Source organism: Odontomachus brunneus, unplaced genomic scaffold (assembly GCF_010583005.1).
Source record: "Odontomachus brunneus isolate Ranch 3 - 2012 unplaced genomic scaffold, Obru_v1 Obru_scaffold_015, whole genome shotgun sequence".
Classification (NCBI taxonomy): domain Eukaryota; kingdom Metazoa; phylum Arthropoda; class Insecta; order Hymenoptera; family Formicidae; genus Odontomachus; species Odontomachus brunneus.
Genome location: NW_022639465.1, coordinates 2226927 through 2239364, shown reverse-complemented (window position 1 = coordinate 2239364; position 12438 = coordinate 2226927). Strand labels below are relative to the sequence as shown.

Below are 12438 nucleotides of genomic sequence, written 5' to 3'. Positions count from 1 at the left end.
ATATATATATATATATATATATATATATATATATATATATATATATATATATATATATATATTAGATATATCTACAAAAGAGATTAACATCTGTTCTTTATCATACTTTTAATCTTTATATCGCACTTTTCTAATAATTATTATTTTTTACACAAATTATTGTTATATAATCTCTAATTTTTAGTAAGCAACGCATAATACACTTATACTGCAAAACGAAATAAGAAATTGGAAATTTTAATTACTGTTTAACATGCAAAAATGGGAATAGCTCTCTAATAAAATTTAAACCAAGCATTTATATATTTTTACTATAACAGATAAAATAAAGATAGAAATTAATAGTTTGCGAGGAACTTTAGATAAGTGTTTATTAAAGAGTAATTTAGTATAGACCTTACATAATATGCATGAAAAAACGTCTTAAATAAGATATCTAATAAACATCTTATAGAAGTTTCATTTCAGGCATCTTATTTGAGTCGTATCTCTGATGTCTTTTAAACGTCTCTTCTGAGACGTCTTTTAGACGTCATATTTCAGACGTCTTTTAGACGTCATTTCAGATGTCTTTGCGACGTTTATTGAATGACATTTTTAAGATTATATATGACTGGCTACATTACCGACTGAGATTTATACACGCTATTGCTATGATAAATATCATAACGATTTGCGAGCGTTGTGTATGTGAAGCATGTCAAAATCTTGAAGAAGTTATTAAATTATAAATTTTTATAATTTGGTCAGTTTACTTTTAAATTGTAGTGCCGAGTGAAAATTTCCTTTCTTTTACACAGATGGTTCTTGAGAATAATAGTTAGACTGTGGATTTGTTTATTCAGGATTAAGTATCAATGATAGCTAACCAATAATCAATAGTGATGATATCTGGTATCGTATGCTTTAAATTGTGAGTTATATATTACCAAATATCGCTATTCGGCAGCATATGACTCAAAATTTAAAGTATATGCTGAATATCATTATTATTCGCTAGTCATAAATCCTAACTCTAAGCAGAACGGATGAGCAAATTTATAATCTAATCATAATTCTTAACTGACTGCAGCAAATAAATGATGATAAATAAAACATACTTTTCTTCTTAATGTGTATATAATTATAGAAATCTACAGTATATAAATATATAAATATATATATATATATATATATATATATATATATATATATATAATAATAAATAAAAATCTTAAAAGATAAAGATCTTAAAATAGTCTTAAACAAGACGCCTTTAAGACGTCTTAAAACAACGTCTTAAAGACATCTTAAAATTATGTCTTTAAGACGTCTTAAATTAAGACGTAAGACTCTCTCTGGCAACTTTTAAGACGTCTGAAAATTTTTAAAAGGTTTTTAGACATCTTTAAAACGTCATGTTGTTGTGTGGAATGTAATATTAAAGAATTTTATCTTAGATTCTCTCTTTACAGCTATATTTAAAGACAATATTACAGATTAAATGTAATATAATATTGTATTTTTATTTATAGAGGAAAACCATGTCATTTGTAGAAAAGCAATATATAACTGGTGACATTTTATATAACATAATGGAAACAAAAGATGTTCACGAAAGAATAGAAGACGGTAAATTTAATCATATCCAAAGAAATAGAGATATACATAAAAACTAATTTTTATTACAGATCCTGATTTCGCAGCAATGCGAAAATACTCTTTCTTAATTTTTAAATATATTTTCCATGTATTTATCTTAAATGTTTCACTTAAAATACATTTTATGTTAAACTTATATACAAAATAAGTGTTTTATTTCTTTATCGATATACGTATTGTAATAATTCTTCAAAATAATTTAATACTGTGTCACTTACATATATTCTCTATATTTGCTGAATTTGATTGGCATTGGCCATATCATATTTGATTTTTATGTCTCTACCAATAACAAGACGGATTGGTTTCAAAACTTACAAAAAAAAAAAAAAACCAAACAACTTTGCTGACCACCAGTGTACCTAGTAAACTGAATATATATCCAGTACACAAAAAGCGCTCGCTAAGCGCCCAGAAAGCGCACCCAATGAGTGCATCCAGTACTACAACCGCTTATTGAGCGCTCAGTGAGCTCTTGCATCCGATTGGCATATTCCTTTAGATCTAAAAATATACACCAATCAGTACTGGATGCATCCAATGAGGTGCGTATGCAAAATGCGTCTTCCGTGCCGCGTTGAGAGTCGACCAGAAAGTTCGATAATCGGCGGAATTTAGAAGTTTTAGCCGCGCGCGCGCGCGTGCATAGCCAAGGACTCCAGTAGATATCGCCGGCAGTTCTAATCATTCTGAAAAATTATGCCAATCCGGTTATGCCAATTACGACATATCACATTTAACGAGAACGCTGACAACGTGTTTCTGCATGTCATACGTCACGCGAAAGGTGTCGTTTCTGCGCGAATGCATCGGAACTGTCACGATGTTGCGACGTAATGTAAAAAATCTCTCTCTCTCCCTCTCTCTTTCCCCTCTTTTCGCCGTGAGCCTTTTGTCTTCGTGCGAAGAGAGGAAATCAGGGCATACTGTGTACATTAGGCAGGTACAGCTCGCTCGATAAAACGAAAGACACGGGAACGGTCTTATTTACCTTTTGTACCGTCGCGACGCGAAGAAGCGAGCGATTTATACGTGTCTTCGGCGAGCTCTTTGCTGATAAGAAGCCTGACGATAACGCCCCGTCCGGATCCTGAAATAATTCTTCTGCTTTCGCGAGCCGTCCGCTCGACAGAGGATATGCACGTATTAGTAACCTTATTTCATTCCCGACCGTGCGGTCCGCCGACGAAATGTATTAATAGAAGTACTGACTCACGAATAAAACGCCTAGGTAAATCAGTAATCACGAAATACGCCGTCGTCTTTCAATATATCGCGTACTCAATCGTACATATAAGTGTAGGTGGGCGGAGATATTTTCGACTAATCGTACACGTCGAAAAATCGACAACACTGATACACGAACACACATCGGGCCGCATGAATTATTCGCAGAGTTCTCCGGAGTTGTCCGGCTTCGATCTGGATTTTATTGTAATTCCGCATGTTCAGAAATATCCTCCCCTCCCTGTCTCCTTATCGAACAAGGGATGGAAAAGCGAGACGAGCGTTATTGCCATTTCTACATGGCTCGATATGACAATCGAATATCGATATCTGACGTTTACCCGTTTCTTTGCACGAACTGGGCTGCTTTTCAAACAAAGATCTGTATGACTACCTTGTCCCGGAAAATCTATCTCGGATTGCAAGAGCCGAACACTCAAAACAATATCTCGCCCTTAGCGGAATCCTTTTGTATACATGACCACAAGAAGATTCTTCTAAAGCCAGAAGAAAAATATTCTAAGCGCATACGAAATATTCCATGCTTAAAGTTAGAGAAATTTCGTCTTTTATCTACAGTACAAATCTTGTTTTTAATAGAAATTTTATCCAGTATAAGAACATACATTCCGCTTCAATTTCTTCTTGATCCAAGAGGAGAAGTTAGAATAATTATTATATCGTTTTAATTTTCCTGGAACATGTAAATTTTTATCTATCCACTTTTATCTGTTTATCTATGCACGTACATTGTATACACACACGCGCACATTCACACAGGTATCGTATCGGAATCGCGCGCTTTACACCGCATATTGCCACGTCCGAATCTCGTTTCAGGGACGCGAGATGCATTCGTTCGTTATTCTCAATTAACCCACGTACGCTATCGCGTATCGTCTGCTTGTTACTTTCAACACATCCTGCAATTTTTATAGCTTTAGGAATGCCATCCATTAGACGCTACAAATGCTTTTTGAAGCGTCGTACAGACTAGTTATGACATTTCTTTAAGCGCTTCAGAGTGTTTATAGCATCTAATGGATCGCATCCTAGACGCAGAAAAACATTCCGTTGCTAAGAAAGACAATAACTTGGTTCACCTTTTTAAGTGATAGTTATCTTCAACGAAGAATATTTTCTTGAAAACAGTCTCATTTCTTGAAATATACTCATCACAAATTTGAAGAAAAGCTTATCGTATCATGATATGTACTCAAATATGCGCACGTATGTACTCAGAAGAAAAATTTGTTCTCTTTCACTGAGAGAAAAATATAGTTACTTTTGGCGTCAACTATACTTTTTTGTGATTTTAACCAGAAAAGTAATTAGAAGAACCATCTTTCTAATAACACTTACTAAAACAATGGTTTTCCTAACTATTTTTATGGTTAAAATCACAAAAGAATATAGTTGACGCCGAAAGCAACTATATTTTTCTCTCAGTGTTATAAAAGTTTTATGAAATTTTGTTGAAGAAGAAGACGGTTCGACTTTATGAAATAGGCAAGCCGAATTTTTGCTTTAATCTTCCGCGTACAATCATATTTTTTAGAATATATAGTACAGTCTGGGTATAGTCTGTCAGATCCGCGAAACTTTGAACTACCGCAACTTTACCGAGAGTCAATATTTTTGGACATATTTCTTTTATTCTTTTTTTATTTCTGAAATAGAAAAGCTTTACCTATGAAACAGTTACGTAATAAAATCAAAACCTACAAAGATTTGCGCTATTTTGAAATTCCTTCAGAATATTCGGTGGGCGATCGAATATTCATTCGGCTCTCACAGACCCAACATTGTACGCGGAAGGTTAATCTAATATTCTCGATTGAAACGTTAAAATCGCTGGGATTTAGTATGTGTTTCGAATATCGAATAAATTACACAGGCCGACATTAAACGTGTAATATGGATGAGATGTAATATGATTTCCCGCAGATTTTTGGCCGCTGAATTCGAATCCCGAGGCGAAATTTTCCTGTTACGTCAGATTTTTCAGAAAATTAAAATCAAAAGTGCGTTTTTGGTCATTTTTGAGACCTGACGTGTTAAAGACTTTTGATAAGGATTCAATTAAAACTTGAATTTTTTGCTTTGAGATGATCATAATTGAAATAATGTTGCATCCGCCTATCTCGAACGATAATAGATTTTCGCTGCACGCGCGCGCGCTCGCCACTCCTCACCGTACGCTGCCCGGAGGATTCTGGAATTATTCAAACGAGCCTCCAGACTATAGTCTTTATTCGATATTAATATTTTTGCTCTAAATTGAAGTGAATTAAATTTCTAAGAGCGAAGCCTGATTTTAATTTATTTCTTTTATTTATAAATCTTTACTTATATTATATCTTTCCTTTTTCCGCTTCTTACCAGACCTTTTCAGATTCTTATTCATGGCGGTCGCGTTTTTATTTGTATTGCGATTTAATATCGCGCGGGTCTTATCTTTACGATTCGCGTTTTGGTCGCCAAAAACGAAAACCTCACGGATCCTACGTAAGAATCGACCGGGAGAGTTAAACCGGCCGCGCGGCCTGAAAACGTGCTCTCGGCTATCTCGCGCTGAATTACCGCAATCTGCTAATAGATTTTGCCACGTGACTCGTGAACCGTGCGCAGCACGCACACGTGTGCCACGACAAAAGTGTCTTTCTCTCTCTCTCTCTCTCTCTCTCTCTCTCTCTCTCTCTCTCTCTTCGTATGACAATCATGTCGCCAATGGTGGGGCATTACGAACGCGTTGCAGTAGAGAGAGGAGGTGGTGCAAGTAGGAGGAAACCGGAGGAACATTTTCAGTGTCGAGCTAGCCGCGATTGCGTTCCGTTTCGTCGTCCCCGTCATCGCTGTCATTGTTGTCATTGCCGTGTCGTGGTGGTTGTCGAGTTCGTCGCGTGTCTCGTGATGGGATCTCAACGTCCGTGCACGTTCCGCACGAGAATGCGCATTTCGGTCGTGCCGTCCGATTTCGCGAGGCTTCCCGTGGGACCATAAGACCCAGCGCTAACGGAGAGGAGTTCCTCGTAGAGGCTGACTTCGAGAGAGTGGATCTCAGTCGTGCGAGTAATTAGAACGGCTGTGACCGCGAGCCGGCGTGAAAAATTGATACGACGATGAATGCCTTAATTTGTCTTCTTACGTGGAAACCCGCGCGATAAATGTCGCTGCTTGTTTTTGGAAGCTGCGCTTAACGCGCTATCGAACTTATAATTTAATTTATTGTTTATAACTTAACGTTTATCGAACTCCACTATATCCGCATCGGTGTATTCGGTCTTCCAAGAGGTACGCACAGATAAGTACACCGACAGAAAAAAATATGTGAAAAATAAGAAATACTCACTCCATCAGTATTAATGACATGTTTATTCGTACTGATATGCGTACACTAAAAAAAACAGATATTTGAATTTCATTAGAACAATGGGAAGAAACATAGAATGTAAAAAACAGAAGAAACGGAAAATAGAAAATGAACAGAAATAAGCTTTACCTTACCTAGACTAACTTTATACCTCACAAATGAATTTTCAAGTATTTTTTTGCAATATATTTTTACACTAAAAATAAATGTATTTCAAATGTATTTCAAATGAGAAAGTATATATTTCCTTAAAACACGCTGTTGCTTGTTATAAAAGCAACTGTTTATACTATTCAAACAAAAGAATTTAAATTTAAGTAAATATATGCCGTCAATGCTCACCGAATAAATATTTATTTTTTGAATATTTTTTCTCTCCGTGCGTGGAAGATTTCATTGGGCGATCATTTTGCATTCGACGGGTTAGAGATCTGAATGAGAGAATCAGTATTTCGCTACTTTTCGACTTCCATATTCGAGTGGATCGTTCTACAATGCATCGCGTTGCGACACACAATACGCGAGTAGTATTTCGAGCATGTCGCGGTAGCAACGTTAGAGACAAGTGAATGAGAAAGGTAGGGAGAGGGGGGAGGGGGCAAAGAGAGAGAGAGAGAGATATGCTCGATGTTTGGACTATTACCTCTAATTGCGTATGTGCGCTATTAGTTTCCACAGTATACCGTGCAAATAAACCTGCGTAACACAACACGCGCACATACCGTCGGCTTTATACGATAATGTTAATCAAGCGTGGGAAAGTGAGGTTTCGCCTTGCACGCGTATTTCGCGCACCGCGCAGAAAAATAAAAGCGTAGAGCTCAACTTACGCCGTCCGTCAGTCCATAGGATAGGCCTCGCGTGGCGAAATGCAAAGAGTCGCTATTAAAACCGCTGATAAACACGCGATAAATACTCCGCGCTTCAGCAGAGCGTGTACGCACTCGCGGGACTCGCCAGGAAAGGCAGACAGATGAGACCAGTTTCCTAACTCGTTGTAATATAAAGAGGTAGCGACTCGAATGACTTTCGTGCTGTCGATGAGTCGACTAAAAATTTCAGTTCCGGTGTCAATTTGAGCTTGATTCGTTTCGGCCTGACACCAATTGGGTCTGAGGTGAATGAGGTTCAATTTTCAATTTGTAAAGAGCGCGGGAAGGAGGGAGGTGGATAGGCTCGCGGGGAGGGGAGGGCAGGGAGGTAAAATTTAATTGATCGGGTTTAGCGCGCGACGTCGACGCGCAATATAAAAGTTCTATCAATCCGGCGATATCACGGCGTTTCCATTGGGACACGCGAACAATTGCTCGTATGCCGTTTGCATTGACCGCGTGCACCTTCAATGGCGTGGAGTGCGCAAACGACGCATAATAATCACGCCGCACCGTGATCGGGATTCGAACGAGGGATTTGCCGATTATCAGGTTCGTTATTATTAGTAGCACGCGAGAACAGCGGGTCCCTGTAACCTTAATAACGGGACCCTTTGTACGGAGAACAACGCGGGGCTATTAGATTGGCGCGAAAATGGATAGTGCGAATGTTTGTTTGTGCACAGAGAGCGCGAGAATGTTGTCGTACGAATATTTTCATCGCGAGATATTTTTCACGCTTATCTGTCAAACGATACTTTTTATTCTTTACTAGAATTGCGTAATTGTAAAGTGCAAAATGCATCTCGTCAAATATTCGCCCTATTTTCACGAGCTCACGTACACCGCGATAAATTCGTTAACATTTCCTGTATTGTTTTTTCTTGTTATTCTGTATATATTAAACCGATTCTACAATTGCGTAAGTGTGGTCGTGAATGGTTACGGCAACCAATCAGAATAAAGCAATTAGTGAATAAAACACTCTGATTCGTTGACTCTTACGTTCACGACCACGCTCACACAATTATAGAATTGCTTCTATATTTTTAACCTGAAGCATATCGAAGACTCTTTTATACACGGAGAGAGAATAGTTTTTTTTTTTCTTTTGAATGCATATTTTTTAATTTTATTTTTTCATGTTTCATACTAAAATAGTTCTAAGTTCACGCATCAAGCATCCACACACGCCATCTAACCAAGTCCAATAAAGGGATAGTCAATTATAACAAAATGCCGATCTATTCCTCGGTTACAAAATTCTATAGTATATACTTTACTATGAAATTTTCTCTCCGTCTATACGTGTATGTTCAATAAGGAAAAAAAGTATCAAAATAAGTATAAAAATAAGAAAAAAAATATATCAATTAAACTGCGAATTTAATGTTATTATAATATTTACGATTTATTGCAGCGATATTTTTGCAATTTTTTAATTACTGGTTCTAGATCAGTACCGTAAGATGGGGTTACTTTGTGACACAGTGAATATTGGTCAAGAGTGATAATTATCACTGGGTCACAAAGTAACCTCTACTGTCACAAAGTAACCCCATCTTACGGTAATCTTATCGAGAATATCTGATAACACGGTTAACAAAGTGGTCAAACATGACATTTTTACGTGAATGAGAGATGGGAACAAAAACGACGGGAAGAATTCCTCGCTGAGTCACTCGTTCATTGTATTCTAATTAATCATTCACATGATTGCCTCGTCCATGCGGAATGATCGGCCCCAATTCAGATGAGTGCGTCAACGAACTTAACGAGATTAACAGCGAAATCTTAAAACGAGCTATACAACCGTTGCGCCGAGAAAAAAAGATAATTTATCTCACTAAAATTGTAGTTATTCTCAGCGTGAACTATATCCTATCGTAACGAAAAAATAGCGATATGAACGTAAGTTTATCACTGACACTAAAATTAAAACTCATTCTCTGGACGAATGGTTCTTCTGATTATAATTTTTTCACTATGCAATATAGTTACAAATACTAAACACTTTTTTCTTCGCGTACAATTATTAATCGATGAGATCTTGACGAGAATATAATCTCGAGCAGCTAATCAATTATGAGACTCTTGCCCGATAACTTTGTATACATACACGATATTTACAGAAAGATCGATAAAATTGAATGAAATATTGTGCATTACATTTCTAAGTATCTAAACCTACATATGAAATCTTAGCAATAAGCAATGAGCAATTAGAAATATTAGCAATTTTACGTAAACGTAATATTGTGTACTATTACGTCCGAGACAAGCGTTTAAACTTAAACGCGGAATACGACAAATAGCGCGATAGCGTGTTATCACTTTATGAGTCATTTCTCATGAAACTGTAATTTTTACCATCATGTGAACGACTGAACTTTAAAACTTTACTGTTCTTCTCATTCTCAGTAGTAAAAGACAAGAAAGCCTCTTGTATTTTCTTTTGTAACGCGCATTATCATCGTTTATTTCGTAATCTAAAAATTGACCTAAAATTTAATATCCTCATCTAATCTAATCTAGGATCGATGATCGTGATGCAAATAAATATTTTTTATATACTTTTTTCTCTTAGTGTAACCACGACGACACGAGTTTTTTGCAATTACGTGAATGACACAGTCAATAGATCTTGATCTATTCAAGTACCTCGTGTTTGTCATCTTAAGATCTTGTCGCGCAAATAACAATTACAATAGCAGGCTCCTTTGACGTAACTACATCCGACATATATTCCCGTTGTCGCGCACGAATCGCCCCAGACGATTTCAAGACGATTGACACCTCGAACAATCGTCGTAGTCGGAATACCGTCGCGCTTAGTAACCGTATTCTGCAACGATATTACGGATTTCGTCGCGCAAGCTCGCTACCCGGTGCATCGATCGAATTTTATGCCTTGGGAAACGTGTCTCTGAAAAACGTGCCGACGAAACGTGCCCTCGAAGACCTTCCGCGACGTCTCCTCGCGCAATTGATCGGCGAAACCCACGTTCGCGCTGAGTTAAGCGCACTAACAAGTGAACCTACACAAAAGTTATACTTCGATTTCTTTTTAATTTGGCACAAATATAGAAGTACAAAGAATATTTAGGTCATATTTTTTTCATTTCGGTCCACTTTGAGTTTCACGGGCAGTTTATAGCTTTTTAATGTTCTCATGATATTCCTATCAAGTGCAACAAAAATGCATAAGAAATAAAATTGAGTACAAGATATAGACATTTTTGGTTTGCTGATTATGAATATCAAGTCAAGTGAGTAAAATTATTTGGTATAAATAATAAAATGTTTAAACAAAACATGTAAAAATTTGAAAAAAAATTATTTATACAAATAATTTCTCGGTTTGGCCGAAATTCGAACTATTTTTGGCTAATTTAGTCCAGATTTGAAATATTTCGGTGGAAATCTCGGCTAAAGAAATTTAGAATAGTTTGTGTCTCAGCTATGTCAATTTTATTTAAATTATTTGTATAAATAATAAAATGTTTAAAGAAAACATGTAAAAAGTTAAAAAAAATTATTTATACAAATAATTTCTCGGTTTGGCCGAAATTCGAACCATTTTTGACTAATTTAGCACAGATTTGAAATATTTTGATTGGAATTTCCGCTAAAAAAATTTAGAATGATTCGTGTTTTAGCTATGCCGATTTTCTTAAATTTATTTGTATAAATAATAAAATGTTTAAACAAAACATGTAAAAAGATGAAAAAAATTATTTATATAAATAATTTCTCAGGCCGAAATTCGGACTATTTTTTACTAATTTAGCCCAAATTTGAAATATTTTGGTTTGAAATATTTAGCCGGGAATCTCGGCTAAAAAAATTTAGAATGGTTCATGTCTCAACTATGCCGATTTTGATAAAATTATCGAACTATATCTTTTGTTCAATTTTATTTCTTATGCATTTTTGTTGTACTTGTTGATGATAGGAGTGAGAACATTAAAAAAACTATAAATTGCCCGTGAAACTCAAAGTGGGCCAAAATGAAAAAATATGATCTAAATACTTCTACATTTGTGCCAAATTAGAAAGAAATCGGAGTGTAGCTTTTGGGTAGGTTTACTTGTAAGTAAAAGGAGCGGCCTCTTCCTAAGCAGTAACTGGTTAGGAATTTTGGTCATTAGTAGTTTCTAGCCAGGAAATAATAAAAATTATTAAAATACGATCAATTTTTAGCCACTTAAAAGAAAAAAAGGAATCTAAAATTGAAGGTGGATTATATCGAATTGAAAAAGAATCGCTATTATATTCCAAGATTACAAATTAGCAATTTATAAAAATATATGAGGCTGGTTCAATTATACTCACAATTCAATAAAATGTTAAAGGTTTCGCTTTACTCTTTATTATTTCGAGATATTTATTCACGAAGAAATTTCCAATTATAATACAGCCCAGCCAACACCAAGTAACAATTACGAAACTGTTAATTATAATTTTCTACTGAATAATGTAAGTATATGTTATACGTTATATATCAGTTACATTATTAAATAGAAAATTATAACGGTTATGTAACTGTTACTTGGCAGCAACTGTTCGCTGGGAGCAAATCTAAAACATTGAAAGCATTTGCTGAACGCAGTCACAAGAAGTAATTGTAACAAATAATGCATTTGCAATTCTACAATTAATTCCTCATAAATTCTCAGATTGTTCGAAGACTTAGTCGCGAAGTACTTGTTACAATAAACTTTTCAGGAATACGTCAAGACGAGCTGATTATGGAATTCGCCAAGAATTCTCAGATATTCATGTTTCTAATTCTTTACGTTCTTTAAAATGAATTCTCTGTAAACTTCTATGCATCTCTGTGCTATCTGAGTAGTTAGTTTCTGGCCAGTTTCTAGCCAAAACTTTTTTATCTTTTTATTTTTTTTATCAGTTTGTAATAAAACTTTTTTGTATAAAATTCTATTAAATAGTTTTCATCGTTGAATTCTGCAGTGTAAAATGTTATATTTCATTATTCGATCTCCAAAAATAACATGAAACTCGTACTTCAAATGGCACAATTTTTTCGCGTGCAAATTCATTTATTATTGAGATGGTTGTAGATTTATTTTTAATTACCACTTTTTCAGAATCAAGTTTCGGGCCAAGAAATATTCGGCCAGTATTTTCCGAATTTTTACTATACACAAAAATTGTCCGGAATTTATTTACCATTTCTATTGCCTGGTATCTGACCAGTTTCTGGCTAGTGACCAGTTTTTCATGGAAATTTTTCTACTTGCGGCGTTTGTCGATCGATCCGCACGGGGAGGAGGAGGAGAAGGAGGGGAAAGGAGGGGGGGG

At 35.6% G+C, this 12438-nt stretch overlaps 1 protein-coding gene across 5 annotated transcripts in view; it reads left to right on the top strand.

Moving 5' to 3' along the window:
* Positions 1-12438, top strand: part of LOC116841389 (galactosylgalactosylxylosylprotein 3-beta-glucuronosyltransferase P) — a 30743-nt gene that overhangs the window by 8870 nt on the left and 9435 nt on the right. Inside the window, exon 1 of one of the 5 annotated variants that reach the window (XM_032809243.1) lies at positions 5623-6162. The exons of 3 other annotated variants lie outside the window; for them this stretch is intronic. The gene's annotated coding sequence lies outside the window, so the exon portion shown is untranslated. One more of the 5 variants, XM_032809245.1, reaches the window with a different exon arrangement.